Source organism: Equus caballus, chromosome 2 (assembly GCF_041296265.1).
Source record: "Equus caballus isolate H_3958 breed thoroughbred chromosome 2, TB-T2T, whole genome shotgun sequence".
Lineage (NCBI taxonomy): Eukaryota > Metazoa > Chordata > Mammalia > Perissodactyla > Equidae > Equus > Equus caballus.
In genome coordinates this window covers 20,725,468-20,743,533 of record NC_091685.1, presented here as the reverse complement: position 1 = coordinate 20,743,533, position 18,066 = coordinate 20,725,468, and the positions used below count along the sequence as shown (strand labels likewise).

At 55.9% G+C, this 18,066-nt stretch overlaps 1 long non-coding RNA gene across 1 annotated transcript; it reads left to right on the top strand.

Annotated features, from left to right (window-relative positions):
* Positions 1 to 438: 438 nt before the first annotated feature.
* On the top strand, positions 439 to 17,706 carry LOC138920504 (uncharacterized). Its single transcript, XR_011431788.1, has 2 exons — positions 439 to 776; positions 17,352 to 17,706. It is a non-coding gene; the product is annotated as an uncharacterized lncRNA (long non-coding RNA).
* Positions 17,707 to 18,066: the final 360 nt, after the last annotated feature.

The window sequence follows — 18,066 nt, the reverse complement described above, 5'->3', positions numbered from 1 at the left end:
TGCTAATGAGAAACGGGGGCTTTCTGGGTCATCTCCCTCATCCGTCTCCTTCTCCCTCTCGGAGGACACTCCAATCTGTGTTATATCTCTTGGGGAGATCGGGATAAAAATAGATGGTGCACCTCCCATGTGCTGTATCCTAGAGGCACTGTCACCTACACGATCGCATAGGATTTCCACAATAACCCTGAGAATTCGTTCTCATTTGTTCCATATTATAGGTGAGAAAACTGACCAGAGCTGGGGTTTGAACCCAGGTGAGCTTGATTCGTAAGCCTCAGGTCCTTCCAAGATGCTATGGCCTCCGATAATACAGATCGAAGAAGGAAGGAAAGGCCGGAACTGAGAGGGGAGAGGGGAAGAGAGGAGGAAAGAAGGAAGGGCAGGAGAAGGGAGCGCAGCGAATGGGAAGATGGGAAGAGGGGGCAGGGAGGAGGGGAGGAGATCAAAGGAAGGCAGGGAGATGGGGTGAGCAGAGGGGAAGGCGGAGGAGAAGGGACAGGAGGGGAGGCCCAGAGGTAGAAGCACTTCCCTCCGCCCCTGAGAGCAAGCTGGCCCTAGACCTTCCGCAGACGAGAGCGAGACATTTATGAGAGGGCAAGTGCAAGGACAGCCCACGAGCAAGCAGCAACTGTGAGGGCAGCTGCCTCTTGGAGAAATTGAAAAGCAGGGAGCTTATTTATGGCTGAAGGCTGAGAGCATCATCTTCTCTTCAAAGAAAGGAACACAATCCAGGAGGCCGTGGAGAAGGATCTGAGTTTACAGGAGCCTTGCAGGTAAGCAGAGTTGGCTACCAGCCCGCAGCTGCTCTTCCCCAGCCTGCTCCACCCCTGCCGGCGACACCAGGCAGACACATCGCTCTCTTCTGCATGGCAGGTGCAAAATTCTTGTTTTTCTCGCTCTTCCTGGCCAAAAGAGAGGGATTTAATCCCCACACTGGTTTGATTTACTTCCAAAACCAATAAAGCACCATTAGAGAAATATATAGAGGAATAAAAAATTAGATGGCAAGGGCATTGTGGTTTACTGCATGGCGGAGGAAAGGGTTTGGACTTGCCACGTGAACTTGAACAAGTTCCGTAGCATCTGTGAGCCTGTTTTCTCAGAGGGACAGGAATGCCCATCTCCAGTGTTGCTGATGAGAACTGAAGAGGGCAGGCGTGTGTCAGCACATGTCACAGGGGAGGCGCTCGCTGAGGTCGGGTTCCCCTGGAGGCACACTCTGCGATGCGGAGTTGTGTGGAGAAAGCTTATGGGGAGGAGAGGAAGGATGCTGGGTTGGCAGAGGAAGGCGTTGAATGGGGAGGCACTTGCAACAAAGGCCTTCGCTCCCCGGGAGCACTGGAGCTGATGGACCTGCAGTAGAGTGACCAACTGACCCAGTTTGCCTGGGATCTAGAGGTTTCCTGGGGGGCGGGACATTCAGTGCTAAAACTGAAAGAGTCCTGGGCAACCCGGGCCAGGCTGGCCATCCTCCCCTGCGGAGTTGACCTGCCTGCAGCAAAGGGACTGGATCTTTTGATCTTGCTGAACGTGGCCTGCCTCCAGGGAGAGGACTCGCCCTTGGGCCGGGTGGCTCTCAGGCTGAGGCCAGCTTCAGGAGAGGCACTCAGCTGCGAGCGGTCAGCTGCCCACACTCCCAGCAGTCGGGGAATGAGCGTCTTGTTTTGAAGGTGGACTTGGGGCAGCACACCACAGTGTCCACAACAGCTGCTGGGTTATGTGCATTCTCTCCCCACCGCCCGTGGTGCAGGGTCTCTAAGGTGTCACAGCTGGTGTCAGCAGGGGGGTCTCCAAACCCGCATCTCGGCTTGTTGGAAGGTAAGACCGTGTGCTTCTGCAGCTGTGTAGAGCATCTCAGGGTCTGTCCCCAGGGCCCCAGGAGTTCCCCATTGCCCGGACAGTCTCTCGGAGCGTCCACTTGGGCAGTGCGACCATCAGATTCTTCAGCAGGAGACCCTTCTGCTTTCCTCCTGCTGATTATTCTTTCTTCCTCTAGTCCCAGGCTCTCCTCATCCCAGACAATCAAAACAATTAAAAATAATAACCACTGACATTTGGAGAGCCCTTACCAGTGTCGGGCACTGTTCTAAATGCTCTACGTCTGGTAAATCATTTTATCCTCCCAGCCATCCTATGAGGTAGGTAGAGTTACCAATGAAGAAACCAAAGCCCAGAGAGGTTAAGAACTTACTAATGGTCACACAGCTAAGAGGCGGCAAGGCAAGGATTCAAACCCAGACCATTTGCTTCCAGAATCTGTGCTCTTACCCACCATGCAAATGACACTCCTAGGGAGACTGCCAAGTGCATACAGGCTTACGGCCTATCCTGCTGGCTGTTCTGTTCCCACATCCTTCAATAATAATAACAATATTAAAATAAGAATAATAGATGTGCTTTGCCAGGTACTAACTCTGTGTCAGACCCCGTGCTAACTGCTGTCCCTTCATCACCTCTTTAATTATTACAGTAGACCTATGAGGTAGTCATTCTCATTATCCTCATTTTTCATTTTTTTGGTGAGCAAGATTGGCCCTGAGCTAACATCTGTGCCAGTCTTCCTCCATTTTGTATGTGGGATGCCGCCACAGCATGGCTTGATGAGCAGTGTGTAGGTCCTTGCCAGGGATCCAAACCCACAAACCCTGGGCCACTGAAGCAGAGTGCACAAACTTAACCACTACACCACCAGGCTGGCTCCTCCTTGTCCTCATTTTATAGACGATTGTCACTTACCCAAGGTCACAAAAATGGTGGGGCCTTTCTGGCTACTTGTTTCTGGGTAAAAGGCTCTTGCAAAGTTAGCGGCTTAAAACAACCACCGATCTGTGATATCTCACCACATGTGGGTGAGCCTTCAGGTGGGGCTCGGCTGGGCGGTCCTTCTGCTCCACGTGGCATCGGCCGGGGTCCCTCAGTGGTATTCGGCTGATTGCTGGACTGGTCTGGAGGGCCCACGACGGCTTTTCTCGTGTGCTTGGTGCCTTGGTGGGCCCAACTGGATCCCCCTCCTGTCTCTGGGGTTTCAGGGCCTCCCCATGTGGTCTCTCCAAGCTGGGCCATTGGACTCCTTACGTGGCAGCTCAGGGCTCCAAGAGCGAGTGTTCCTGGAGGCGGGAAGTGAAGCTGCCGGTCTCTTCAGGGCTAGGTCGGGAAACTTCCAGTGTGTTCTGTTGGTCAAATCCATCACAGAGCTCACCCCAGTGCAAGGGGAGGGGGGCACTTAGATGGGAGGCATGTCAGAGAATTTACTGCCGTCTCATCTAAATCTACTACAGAGAGCGAGTCTGTCCATCTCTACAGCCCTGGCCTTTAACTGCTCCCATGGGCCTCTCCACCTTTCTCTACGTGCTTCTCTTCTCCCTGCGACCCCCTCACTTCAGCACACTCAGCAACCAGCGAATTGCCCCTCAGCCTCCAGCCCACCAAGAGTGGCCACCAGGATAGAATTGCTCGGCCATCTGAGCCCATCTCCCTCGCAGCCTCCTCTCTCCTTCTCTCCCTCTTTCCTCGTCTTCCAGGCCTGCACTCCAGGCCTCGAGCCTGCATGGCAGCTCTGTCCTGAGCTGGCGTGTGGACCCTGGCAGAGGTCTGGGAAGACCCGGGCAGCAGCACAGTCAGAAGAAAAACCTGCAAGTGAGGGCTGCAGGCCCGGGGCGGGTGGCGGCAGAGTCAGCCCAGGTCAACGCTGATGGTGGCCTTGGGAAACTCAGCTGTAGTCAGGTCATTGTCATCCCGCTGCTGAAAACGTTCCATGGCTCTCCATTGCCCTCAGGGTGAAGTCCTGCATGATCTGATCCTGCCTATTCTGTATCCTCATCCCTCAGTACTCCCCACCTTGTCCTTTCCTCTCCAACCACACTTCCTTTTATCCGAGAGGATACAGGGATTGGAATTGCTGTAGCCATCTTGAAACCACAAGAAGCCTGGAAGAGAAGCTATCAGTGGGAAAGTGGAACTAGATAGAAATACATGTATAGAGAGAGGGAGAGGCAGAAGAAGAAAGAACCTGGACAATTATTTGAGACCTGGATCAAACCCTAGCTGAAGCTTTATCAGATTTACTCAACTCTTCAGCCACATGAACCAATGTATTCTCTATCTGCTTAAGGCAGTTTGGGTGGGAGTTTCTGTCATTTGCAACAAAAGAGCCCCAGTGATAGTGGGTTTGCTGAGACTCAGCCTGGATGATGGTAAAACCTCTCTCCTCTGGGGAAGGAGCATAGAACTTGACTGTCTTGGCTGGAAGGCCCCAACTCTTAATGGTCTAAGTGGGGAAACTGAGGTCCAGAGAGGACAGGTCACACATGAAGGGAGTGAGTTCTCTGGACTTCAGTCCAGTGGTTCTTCCACCACTGGAGACGCCTGAGCAGGACGGAAACTCCAGATTTCCCGAGGCCCCCACTGGTCAGCACAGGGGGCTGGAGGGCTACAGGCTGAGGCTGATTAAGTGGGGTGGATGCCATGTTTTCCTGGTTAGCTCACTGCATCCCAGCCACACTGGCCTGCTGTGTTTCTGGAACGTGCCAGCAGTTTTTGCATCAGGACCTTTGCACATGCTGTTTTGTCTGTGTAGAAAGCTCTTTCCACCCTCCACATCTTTGCCTTGCTATCCCTTTCTCATTTCCCCGGCCTCAGCTTCTATATCACGTTCTCAGGGAGACCATATCTCCTCTGCCTTCAATGGTTCAACAAATATTTATTGATCCCCTAATACATGCCAGCCACTTTTATAGAGGCCAGCGGTGAATGGGACCAGGTGGAGCTTCTATTTTCCCTGGGAGCGGAGGCGGGTGGGTGGGACACGAGGCTTAATGAATGCCTAAAGAAAGGGATGAGGAATTTCAGATTGATGGTCAGAATATGGCTCTCTTGGGAGGTTGCATGTGAGCACAAACTTGAATAAAATGGAGGTGTGAGCCATTTGGAGATCTAAGCAGGGTGAGTTCCGGGCAGAGGGAGCAGCAAGCGTGGGTGGGAGGAGTGGGCTTGGAGGAGCCCAGGGTGGGTGGAGAGCTGGGAGTGAGGGGAGCGGCAGGTGGTGAGGTCACAGGTACAGATAGGACGCAGGTCAGAGGGGACTTCGTGCGTCCCAGGAGGGACTTGCGATTTTATTCGGTTTTGCAATGAGAAGCCCTTGAGGGCGTCAAGCAGGGGCGATGTGATCTGATTCCCGCTTGTGCAGGCCATCTCTGGTTGCTGTGCAGATAAGGGACTGTGGGTGGCAGAGTGTGGAAGCCTGGAGACCGCAGGGCCAGGCCAGTGGTCTGGGCAGACAAGGTACAGGACAGTAGCTGTCGAGGTGGGGGCAGGGGGCTGCATTCTGGATACAGTTTCAAGGTAGAGCCAGCAGGATTTGCCAACAAACTAGATATGGGGTGGGAAGAAAGCGGGCAACAGTTCTGGCCTGAGCAACTGAGTAGGGCTTACCGAGATGCAGAAGACTCGGGAAGATGGGTCAGGGGGGAAGCCGAAGAGTTTTCTTGAGTCTATAAAATTCGGGATGCCTCAGGCCAATGGAGATGTCCAGTAGGTGCCGCATATACGAGTTTGAAGTTCAGAGACAGTGTTAGGGCTGGACGCACATACAGCATCCTCAGTTTATAGAGGGCGTCTAAGGCCACGTCCCTGGGTGAGATCACCAAGGGAGAGACGGTGGAGCGAGGAGAGGAGAGGTGCAGGGTCCGGGCTGAGAGGTCAGGACTAGCAGGGGACTTCTGTCAGTTTCCTAGAGCTGTCATCCCGGATGGCTTCTCATTCTCCCACAGTTCTAGAGGCACAAGTCCGAAATCAAGGCATCTGTGGGGCCACGCTTCTTCCAGAGGGTCTCGGGGAAAATCCTTCCTCGCCTCTTACAGCTTCTGGGGGCCCCCGCTGTCCCTTGGCTTGCAGCTGTGTCACCCCAATATCTGCCTCTGTCTTTGCATGGCCTCCTCTTCTCTCCCCACGTCATCTCCTCTGTCTCTTTTAAGGACATTTGTCCTTGGATTTAGGGCCCTCTAGGTAATCCAAGATGATCTCATCTTAGATCCTTAACTTAATTACATCTGCAAAGACCCCTTTTCCAAATAAGGTCATAATCATAGGTCCTGGAGCACATGCTTTTGGGGGCCACCATTCAACCTGCTTCAGAGGTAGGGGCGCAGAGTGGGGGAGGCCAGATGGGAAGAAACTGGGCGAGCATGAGGTCCCACAAGGAAATGGAGCAGATTTTGGGGGGATAAGAGTGGAGTGATTGTCTGGGTCAAATGCTGCCGAGAGGTCAAGATGAGGCCTGAGAATGGACCATTGCGTTTGGCCACGTGGAGCTCCGCCAGAGCCCACTGCACGCACGATCAGCCCTTGCTGTTCCTTCACGCCACACCTGGAACTGCAGAGTCATCTGCCAGTGCCTACCTCCCCTGGGAGGTGACACCCCCAGAGCGGCTGGAACCAAGTCTCTCGATCACCCCTGGATTCTCAGGGCCTCGTTCAGTGCCAGGTCCATGACAGAGGCTCCGTGATCATTTTTAGTGAATTCCAGAGGTGGAGGCGGGAGCCTCGCTGGGGAGGAGAGCAGGGACGACACCCCAACTGAGAGCTGAACAGGAGAGGCCAGCCCACGGTTTTGCACAGGGTCTGCCTGTTTCCGAGAGACCATCCGACCTATGGGACGTGCTCCCAGGGGCTAAGAGTCAAGGGTAACAGACCCCAGGGAATAATCAAGGGACATGTGGGCCTCCCCGCGGCCCCCAGACCATGGTTTTACAAACTCCTCTGGAGCGAGGCTGGGGCTGCCAAGGGGTGAGCTGAGATGGCACCTAGCTGCCCTCTTTGCCTCCCCAGGTGAGGGCAGAGACAATCACAAGCTCCCTGGGACCTGAGGTGGGGGAACATCCGTGAGACCAGAAGGATGTGGGGAGGGAGAGAAGGGCTCCGTGGAGCCAGCTGTTGGCCAGGCCCCGGGCTTGGAGGGTTAGGGGCGCTCCGGGCCCTTCCTCTTTCTGGATGGAAATCCACCCTCAAATTCTTCCCTCGTACCTGGGGAGTGCCGCCCACCCTCTTCAGCCAAGGTGCCAAATGCTAATCCTGGTCTGGGCCTGGATAAGCTGCTGTTTAAATAGTCAGAGATTAGTTTTCAAATTGACAAATAAAGCCCATCTGGAGTGCTTGGAGCTGGGCCCCTTCAGGGCCTGGCTGAGCAAACCCAGTTTAATTAGCCCTGGGGCTCAGCCCGCCAGGATTGCTGTGGGGCGGCGGGGGGAGGGGATGGAGCTGCTTCTAGCTTAGCGGCGGGCCTCTCTGAGGCTGCCTGGCTAGTCCCAGTCCATCTGTCTGTCCATCCCAGCCCTTCACCCCCCTGTGCTGAGCCCTCAAGGGTTAAAGGGCAGGCACGGGGGTGGGGAGAGTTCACTCTGCCTCTCCCCGACACAGGACAGACCTGGGCATCCTTCCCCCACCCTGCATCGGGGGCTCCAGCCGCAGGGACCCACCTGTGGTGCCATCACACGCCTCCCACCTTCACCTGTGCCTGCCTCTCCGTTCATTCGTTCACGCATCCACACGTCCATCAAACAATTACTGAGCGCTCACTGTGTGCCGGGCACTGTTGTTCTAGCCACAAAGGAGGCAAAGGCTCCGTCTCGGGCAGTGTTTGTTTAGAGGTGGGCAACAATGCTGGTCAGATAATCACACAAACGAATATTTAGAGACTATGAGATGCGCTCAGAGAGAAACCTGCAGAGTGTGGGGGCTTGATGTGGTTGTGGGAAGGGCCCAGAGTGGTCTGGGAGGCTCCCGAGGAAATGGCATTTGAGCTGAGATTTGAAGGGTGATGGGGAGTCAGCCAGGTGAGGATGAGTTTGAGTGTGTGTGCACATGAATGTGTGTGACACTCCAAGCGGAGGGAAGGCTGTGTGCTGAGGCCCTGCGGTGAGGGAGCATGGCACTTCTGTGCACAGGAAAGAAGGCCTGTGTGTCTGGGGACCGGGAGCGGGTCAGGCCAAGAGGAGGTGGAGAAGGAGGAAGGGCGTCGTCCGGGTCTTGGGTCCCCAGAGGTACGGGAAGCCTGACAGCTTTAGGCACGACTGCTAGATGAGGTTGCATTTTAGAAGGGCGGCGCTGGCTGCAGCCTGGGGAGCAGAACTCTCTCTGCCTGGAATGCTGTCCCCAGCCTCTTCGCCCTCCACGGCAGGTTGCATTCCGAGTCAGCTTGGGGGTCCCCTCCCCTTGTCCTCACCCACCACAGGCTGCATGGCTCCCTCATCCGGGGCTCCCCTAGCACTTGATCTGTCTCCTCAGTGCCCAGCTTTGTGCTAAACGTGTGTTGAATGAATGAATGAAGTCTGGGCTCAAGCATCGCCTCCACGATGAATGAAGACAGTCCTGGTGGAGAGCTTGGGCCCTGGGATTTGCCCACTCCTTCCTTGCTGCGCTCACTGACCCTGCACAGGCGTCTGTCATCTCCCCCAGCCTCCCCACCAGGTCTGCGCTGGCAGAGATTTAATAACTGGCTCTTCAGAGGGTTCAACAAGCCCTGATCTGTGGCGTTTGCTGATTTCAGTAATTGTGTGCACCGCAGCCCACTTGAAGGTACCTACTGACTTCACTGGATGTGGAGTTGGGAGGTGGTGCCCACAGCACATGTGGAAGCTGCACGAGCCGGCCGCACCCACCACTGCCCCAGGTTGTCAGGAACCTGGGCCTGCAGGCTGGGCAGGGCCATGTTCAGCCCAGCTGAGCCTCAGGCTGCTGTCTTCTAGGCATACAGGGCATCTTGGCTTTTCTGATCCCACCTGGCGAGGCTGAGCCCTGTGCCCTGCCTGGCTGCCTGGCCTGCTGTTGCCCCTCCTGGCTCATCTGACAGCTGGGGGCCTCCACACTTCAGACCTGCAGACCCCTGATGGCTTCCTAACTGAGCAGTTCCCCCTGATCCTGGCTTCACGGGCCAGCAGACCCACCTTCCTCGGACCCTGTTCTGGCGTAAGCTAGAAGCCCGCCATGCTCCCTTACCCTGGCAAGGTGAGGTCCAGATACCCCAGCCTGGCCTCGAGGTTTGGTGCCCCAGGCTCCCTCTTGCTGTTCCAACATGCATTTTGTTCTCAGCCGTTTGCTCATACCTCTCCGAGTTCTGGACCACCTTCCCTTCTCGCCTCAGCCATCCTCCAGACCCAGCTCAGCACCTGCTTCCTGGCCCCCGGGCTCAGCCCTGGCGTGTTCTCCGCTCTGAGCTTGGGTGCCCCCAGCTTGGTTGAGAGAAGCAGCATGGTGTCCTGGTTGGAGCGCGAGCTCTGGGGCCAGACTGCCTGGGTGAGTCCCGGCTCCACCTCTGTGACTGTGTGACTGTGGACAGATTACCTAACATCACTGTGCCTCAGTTTCCCCATCTATGAGAGAAGGATGAAGATGATAACAATAATAAGCTCCCTTCCTGGGAGGGCATGAGCGTTCAGTCGGGCCTTGGTTGTACAGCACCCAGGAAGGTGTATTTAATAACCCCTGGGTGGCGCCTTCACAGCGGGGCGTCCTTTCTATCCATTCAAGACCAGTGCAGCCCCCACCCTCCTCTGGGCACTGGTCCCCAGCCCTACGACCCTCACCTCCCCCCAGGACCCAGGCGGCTCTTCCGGGCTCCTCCTCTGCTCTTTAGAAGGGACCCTCTTTAACTCCTGGGCACCCTCTTCTCTGTGGCTGGGACTTACCGCCAGTGGCTGGAGCACTCCCGCCTCCCTGTCCTCAGATCTGGGATCCCAGACCTGGTCGTCGGTGGGGAGGGTCTTGGGAATCCATATAACTGCTCACATTCCAACAACTGGAACTCTGTTGAGGGGATTGGGACTTTGCACAAGTTATAATTCAGGACTTGTTCGTTGGAGCAGCTTAGAAATGTTAAAGGTAATGAGGGGCACGTTCTCTAAAAAAACACTGGACAATCCCAGCTGCGCAGAGGAAACAAACGGGGAAACACACAAGGAAACCCAGGTGCCTCAGAGCATGAGGAGCCCAAGTAAGTTTTCTAAGATCATTTACTCCTCCGTTGTTTGTTTCATTCTCTTTGAGTAGACACAAGGAAACAAGGAGGGTTTGGATGTTTACAAAATAATTAAAAGGGAGAAAACTCTAAAGCGGGGGAAACTGTATCCATGCATTTCATTTTTTTGTTTGCTTTGTCTACAGATTTGGAAAAGACAGGCTCTATCAGGGCAGCCCTGGCTAGAAAAAGATGGCGCACTCCAGCGTGTGCAAAGGTGTGGATGGGGTGTGGGGGCCATCGAGGTGGCGGCAGTGGGCCCTCGCGGCCCCTGAGCCCCAAGCAGCAAGGGAGGGAGTGTCCAGGTTGCAGAGAGTTTGGCTAATCCCCAGGGCACGCAGACCGTGGCCATAGTCCCGCTCGGGTTTGGCTCCCCTTTGATAGCCTGAACTAGGAGGCGGGGCTCTGTGTGGCAGGAAGACTGGAACCTGGGTTGCCTGGTCCTTGAAGCCCCCATTTGTTCTTCTCTCAAGTTCGCTTCAAATCCCGGGGGAAGGAATGTGGCTGGGGCTTGCTGGGAGGGTGTCACCCACGAGAATCTCCTCTACAAAGAGTCCCGAGGACCCCGGGCCTGGATGCACCAGGCCCTGTCGACCCGTGCTCTGCTGTCCTCCAGAACACAGAGGGGAGGTGGCCTGTGAGCCGGAAAGGTGGCAGTTGGCACAACAAAAATGGGGCTGGGCTGGGCAGAGGCCAGGGCTCCCTGGGGTTTGCTTTCTGCCTGGTGATTACCCATTACCTCACGTCAGTGCCTGATAAACCGTTATCATGGAATTATCCACCGCAGGCTCCCGTATCAGTATGAAATCCATTACCGTCCGTCAAGCCCTGTGGCTAAGGGGAAAAACCTGGCAGCTGCCCGGTGTACCAGGCAGGGCCTGGACAGATCCGTTATCTGTCTATTACTTCAACAATCACAGCTCGTAATGGAATCTTGGATGGGAAATGACAAGAAGTCCCAGGATGTGTCATTCTGATGGGCAGCTGGTGGGTGGGGCTGCCTGGCTGGTTCTGGAGCGTAGAGTATGGCTGGGAGGTGACCCAAGGGGTCAGCCCTAACGCCAGCCACAGAGCTGGAGGGAAGTCATCTGCTTGTGGCCCAGTAGCAGATTCCCAGTACAGAGCCAGCAAATGTGGTGGGTAGGAGGCTGGATGGATAGATGGACGGATGGATGGATACATGGACGGATGGATGGACAGATGGAGGCCCAGGCCGTACCCCAACAGGCTGGAGTCTGGGCTTCATTCTGTTCCTACTAGCTCCCTCTTCCTGGGCTGTGGGCCACCCTTGTCCAAGCTCAGGGACCAACTGCAGTAGCTGGGGTGAGCGTCGCGCTGGACTCAGATCTGGGATTGAAGCCTAGCTCTGCCACTCTAGCAGCACGGCCTCAGCCAACTGTCTTAAACGCTCTCTGCCTCAGTCTCCTCATCTATAAAATGGGGCTAATATTGGAATGATAGCAGCTGGCTGATATTCTGCAGTGCTGGGTGGCTGGGAGGCATCCTCCATCTTGTCCCTCCCTGTTTTATGACAGCCAGCGATGGCGGTAGCGTTTACTCATTAAGTTCACTGGCTTCAGAACTGGCCCAGGTTTAAATCCGAACTCTGAGGGCCACTGCCACCTGACCAGGGGCCACCGCTTCACCCTTCCACTCCTCCCATGCCTCATCTGTGAAGTGGGGCTGACTCTAAGTTCCTTGTAGGGTCGTAGAGGGGGTTCCACGAGACACCATCGCCTCTGCGACTTCATTCCCTCTTCTGCCCCTTGCTCATGCTGCTCCAGCCATACTGACCTCCTCACGTTTCCTCAAACATGCCAAATTCGTTCGCACCTCAGGGCCTTTGCACCTGCTGTTCCCTCTGGCTGGAATGCCCTTCCCCGGGTCTCCTTTGGCTGAGGCAGATCTTCATCCTGTGTCACCATCTCTGTGAGGCCTTTCCCAGCCACCGGATCTAAAATGACCACCTCTCCCCGCTCCCACTCCCCATCCTGCCTCCCTGCATTCCTTTCCTCCCCAGCACCCACCACCACCTGACAGCCTCTGGACGTGCTGCTTGTCTGGCTCCCTCCTCGAGAAGAGAAGCTCCCTGGGGGCGGGGAGTTTTGTCTCTGGTTTACTGCTGTATCCCCATCACCCAGGGCACATCCGGCTCCTAATAGGTGCTCACTAAATATAAATATCACTGATGGTGGACATAAACACAGAGCACACAGGCAGATGTTGGAACTGCCAGCTTCCCGGGGACCCCTCTCTGTTCACGTACCTCCCCAGCTTGCCATCATCTCCTCCTTGCACCCTGCCCCTTGTCCGGGCCAGCAGCATCTCTCTCTCCTCTGGACAAGACCCAAATCTCCCCACTGCCCACTCTCCTTCCTCTTCTCGCCGCCTACGGTCCATCGTCCACACAGCAGCTGGAGTGGATTTCTTAAAATGGGAGTCAAGGTACGTATTTCCCCCAGATTAAAGTGGTGGATTCCCGTTGTAACTAGAATAGATTCCAGCCTCTTCGAGGCCCTTCAAGCTCCCCTTGACCACCTCGGAAGCCCACCCCTTCCCGCCGCCCCTCACCGCGCTCCGGCCACGCCAAGCCTTCTTGCTGCACCTCTAACCCGCCGGCTGTCCTCCACTCAGCCACGCTCTCCTGCCTGTGTCCTCTGCCTGCATGCTCTCCCCCCAGAGCCCTAGGTGGCTGGCTGTTTCCCGTCACCAGGTTCCCGTGCAGGGAGACCTTCCCTGGGAACTCGGTCCAATCACTTTCTCATTTTCTTCACGATCTTGTCACTAGCTGGAATTAATTTATTTATTGGCTTTTTTAATCCTCTCTCCTCTCCAAAATGTAAGTCCCTCAAGGGGAGGGGCCAGTTTATCTAGTTCACAGCTAGAACCCAGTGCTCAATAAATACTGGGTTATTGACAGAAGGAATGAATGAGAGGAAGGAAGGAAGGAAGGAAAGAGGGAGGGAGGGAGGGACATCTCATGAGGACTTTGGCATCTGACTCATCCCCGGTCCTGCCACCGTCCCGCGGTCTCAGTGGCCACATGGACAGGCTGCCCAGCACCCTGGGTGCCTCACCCTGGACCTTCCCATCACTCGACATGGATGCAGCTTTGCAACCTTACCTGCCCCATCCCTCTCTCTGTCTGCAACCTCCGGTCCTCTCAAGTTACGCAGTGGAAGGAGTGAGCTGTGTGATCCCAGGAAAGTCACTTAATCCCTCGGGGCCTCCACTTCCTGGCGGGTTTACTGACACCCGCCTTGCAGGGTTGCTGTGAGCACTGAGTGGGTTAATAGGCATCAAGCGCTTAGCCCAGTGCCTGGCGCTTAGTAGGTCTACATGGTGGCTCTCGATTCTGTTTCCTCTTCTGCCTTTCCCGCAGCCCCCTCAGGCCTCTCGTATTTCTGCTCAGCCTGAGCCCTTGGGGGAAGCTGCCTACACCACCGGCCCCACCCTTACCCCTTGCCAGTGTCACGCCGGCCTGGTAGGACCAGCCTGCGAGGATTCCTCCCTCCTTCTTTTCCATCCTTTTACTCAGAGGCTCTGCCACCTGGACAAGACCACCGGCCACACCCCGTGGCTCCCTGCGGATTTGTAGTCCCAAGTCTCAGTGGGGCCACAGGGGTGAGCAGCAGCCTTCCTTGTCTGTGGTGAGTCCTGATCCCTGGTCCCCTCACTGTGCTCCGTGGACCCCGCCCTGTGCCCGACTCTCCCCCTCAGCCGACCGTCCAGCTTACTGTCTGCTCACTAGTTAATGGCTCAGTGAGCATCGGTTCACCTGCCTGTCTCCACCCCGCCCCCGAGCCCCTCCCCCACCCTCTCCTCCTCAGCACCCCTCTTGTCTTCAGGGCTCTGCCCAGCCCTTCCCCTCTTCCCTCCCTGTGACTTTAACGGGCCCCCCAAATGCTGTTGACGCCCCGCCATCGGCCTTCAGCTCCAGGAATATCAAACTGTTGGTGGCGGCTTCACACAGCGACCCCTCCCACTGCCACAGTGCTCACTGTCCCCACCCCTGCAGCATGTCACCTGCCCCACCGGCTTCTGCACCTGCCTCAGGCTTAGCCAGGCACTGCCTCCTCCGGGAGGAACAGTCTTGGGCCTGGACACGTGGGATGCACTCTCCCACATGTGATGGGCAAGGGGAGACGGTAGGCGGAGAGGCTGGCAGCGCAGGGGCTCGAGGGCCCAGGCCGGGCCCGGTGCAGGGGCTGGGGGAACCAGTTTGACGGAGGAGGCTGAAGCAGCGACAGCACCTGATGTAGTCGTGGCCCCTGGTCTGGGAAGGTGGGGAGGATGGGGATGTGGCTTGTCTTGGGACTGCCGTGGGCCACTGGGAGCGGGATCCAGCCCCCACAAGGCCCCGGGCACGAACGCTGCCGGTTGAAGGGGTGCGATCCAGCGGGCTGGTTCAGGCCTGGCAGAAAAGGCGTAAAGCACTTGATAAGAGAACCGAGGTCCAAGGCCAGGCCCCGGCAGGGCCAGCAGTGCAGGCTGAGAGTACGTGCTCACGGCCATTGAGCGCTTTCCGTGAATCACCTCTTCGAGTCCTCACATAGCAGCTTAAAGCTTGCACAGTCATTATCATCTCCATTTCACAGATGAGCAAGCTGAGACCCGAGGGTGAGGAATTGGTGTGGGGCTGTGGAGAGCTGAGATGGGAACTCAGACAGCCTGGCTCCAGAGCCCGCATCCTTCACCACGTCCCGCTCCAGCGACACTCGCGGTCTCACCTCGCCCCAGCCGCGCTCCTGCCTGCCCAAGTCAGAGAACTCCTCTGGCCCCGACTTGCCCTCCGCCTGTGTGCCCTAAAGCGTGGGTTGAATTAACTCACGGAAGCAGAGGAGGGCCCTCGGGTGGGCAGAAACTGGGGAGCAGTTAAGCAGCCTGCTGGCGTGGCCAGGCCCCGCGGAGACTCCCAGGCCCAATTAGCAGTTTTATTAAAGACAATTGGATTAGCCGCGTCTGCAGCAGACGTTTGCTTGGCTCCAGCTGGGGGAGTTTATTCATTTTTCGCGAATGTGTCTGCTCCCCGCTCTGCTGGCGGCCCTGGGAGCGCTTGGCTGGCGGACACACACCCTGGCCGCCTCCATCTTCTCGCCTCATCTCACCTGTCCTCCCCTGCCATCCACCCCGCTCTTCTCCATCTCCCAGGACAGCGCCTTGCCTCTCCATTCCCCCAACCAGGAGATGGGGCTCCCAGCAGGTCCGCGGCTAAACCCAGGAGAGAGGAGCCAGAGGGCAGCCGCGCTGGATGCCCCCTCTCCGCTGTCCAGCCCCTCCCCCTCAGCCACTGCCCTAACAAAGGTCCCTTCCCATGAAGCAAGAGGGAACTTCACAACCCTGGGCTCCTGCTCCCTACAGGGAAGTGTGCTGTGCACATGCCCACATCTCCTTTATTCTTCCCTCCTCTGGGCTTTCGTACTTGCTGTTCCCTCTGCCTGGAATGTTCATCCGCTACTCTTTGCCCGGCTCCTTCTCACCCTTCTAAGCTCAATGTCACCTCTTCAGAGAGACCCTCCCTGCTAACCCTACCTCGAGTGACCTCCCCAAGTTATTCTTTAGATCAGCACCCTGCTTATTTCCTCTATAGCTCTTACCCAAGTGGAAATTACATTGTTTCACATTTGCTGGGAACGTAAACAATCCTCACAACAACCCTGGAAGGCTAAGATTATATTACCCTCAGTGTGCTGATTGGGAAACAGAGGCACAGAGAGGTTAAGTAACTTTCCAAGGTCACACAGCAGGTTGGTGGTGGAGCTGGAAGTGAACCCAAGTCCACTGAATCTAGCGATATTGCTCTTTCCTTGCCATTTCTGGAGAGTCTCTTCTTAATGAATGTAGGGTACGGAGGAGGTGACACTCCTGTGGGCACAAGCTCGTTCAAACACAGAGAACACCGGGAGTTCCGGGGCAGGTGGGGGGAGGCCGGCAGGTTAGCTTCCGTGTCCCCAGCTTTCTGACTGCTACAAAGCAGAGGCGAGGCTGGGGCCCCTAGCCCAGGAGGGGCAGCCACAGGGGGCGTGTCCTCCCATCTCCAGCCCAGGGGAGCCAGGAGGCTTGGCCACATCCAGCAGCAATATATCCCCTCCCGCTGCAGATATTAATTTGGGAGTTTATAGAAAAATCCATACCCTGTGAGTTATCCAGGGCGGCGGTCACAGGGAGAGGCACAAAATCAATAGTGAGAGATTGTCCTATTTCACAGCTTCTGTAAACAGTGCTGTCTGGGCCCCTCTGGGGTAGGTGCCGGCAGGCGAGGGTTGGTAGGCTGCCTGGCCCTGCGGCCAGCCCCTCTGGCTGCCAGCCCCCGGCGGAGGCTCTCTTGGCGCCCGTTGGGGCTGATTTGTATTCTTCCTTGGCACTGTCAAAGGGCTCGGTAAATATTTATTAACACTTCTCTGCAGGCGAGAGAGCCTTCTTGGCTGCAGCTCCTTGGGCATCAGACTGTGGCAGCGATGCTCCGTGCCACACCCCATGGCTTGCCTGCATTAAACAGCAAGGGGGCCCCCAGGCAGACCAGGGATTGGGGTCCCTGCCTGGGGCTGGAGCAGTGGCTTCATCATCAGGGAGGGCTAGTGAGGTTTTGTGAGGGAGAGATGTTGTGGCTGGACCACCCCACCCGCTGGCTCCTTCGTTCTCGGCTCCCTCCCACTTGACTTCATTTGCAAGCTCAGTCCTGCTCAGGGCCACATCCTAGATGGGCTCAGAGGTTCCAGAGCAGTGCCGTCCAATAGAAAGATAATGTGAGCCACAAAGGCGAGCCACAGATATAATTTAAAATTTTCTAGTAACCACATTAAATGAGGTCAAAAGGAACAGGTGAAATTAAATTTAATAACTTCTTTTACTTAACCCAACAGATCCCAAATATCATCATTTCAATATGTAATCAAAATTAAAGATAGTGAGTGAGACATTTTAAATTCTTTTTGTCATGGGAGGTCTCTGAAATTGGGTGTGCATCCGACACTTAGAGCACATGCAAATTTAGACGAGCCACATTTCAAGTGCTCAACAGTCCCATGTGGTCACCACGTTGGACGGCTCAGAGAGCACTGTCTGGGATTCACGTCTACGCCCAGTACCAACACTGGGCCAGGCCTGGTGGCATCAGGGACTGAATGAATGGTGTGGCAGTCATTAGTGCAGCCTGTCAAATATTTCCATTTCTCCTGGGCACGGGGTAGGATTGTACTTGCCCAGCCCCTGAGCATAGAGGCGATTGCGTGACCGGCTTTGGCCAGTGAGGTCGAGTGGATGTGGATCTTCTGATCTCCAGGCAGAAGCTTTAAGGGCCCCTGTGCGATTCACCATTCTCTCTTTTCCTCTGCCACAGTGATCAGCAATGCTCCAGATAATGGCTGCTCTGTCAACCTGAGTCTCAGAGGGAGAGGCCAAGGACCCAGATGATCTGTGACGAACTCATAGCATGAACAAGAAGTAGACCTTTGTTATTTAAGCCCCTGAAATCCTGGGGTTGTTTGTTACTGCAGCACGACTTGGTGGATCGTCGCTGGCGTGGATGGTGGCGGTACTGAAGACTCCATTTGTCCGTCAGTCAGCAAGATTGCATGAGTGCTCCTAAAGCCAGGGTCCTGGGGCTACCATGGAGATGCAGCCAGACAAGAACCCTGCCCGCAGGGCACTGCCATTCTGATGGGGATGCAGACATTAAACAATGGCTTTCTCAATTCTGTGTCTAATTAGAATTGTGATGAGTGATCTGAAGGAGTGTGAGGAGCCATGACAGCGTCTTACATGAGGAATCAGGAAGGCTCCTTGGAGCAAGAGACGCTTGAGCTGGGCGCTCGAGGATTAGGGGAATTAGGTCAAGGGTTGGGGTGGAAGCACACTGGTGGCTGTGGGAACAGCGTGTGTGAGCTCCCTGAGGTGGGAAGCATATCAGGGAGAACCCTAGTCCCGTCTTCACGGGTCGAGGAGGAAATGTCTGCTCCAGGGAAAGTAACCTTGTTCCTCTGCCCCTCTGCTCCTCCCTGCCCCTCCTGAGGGAAGAGGAGAGACTCCTGTCATCGGTGTTTTGGGAGACCGTG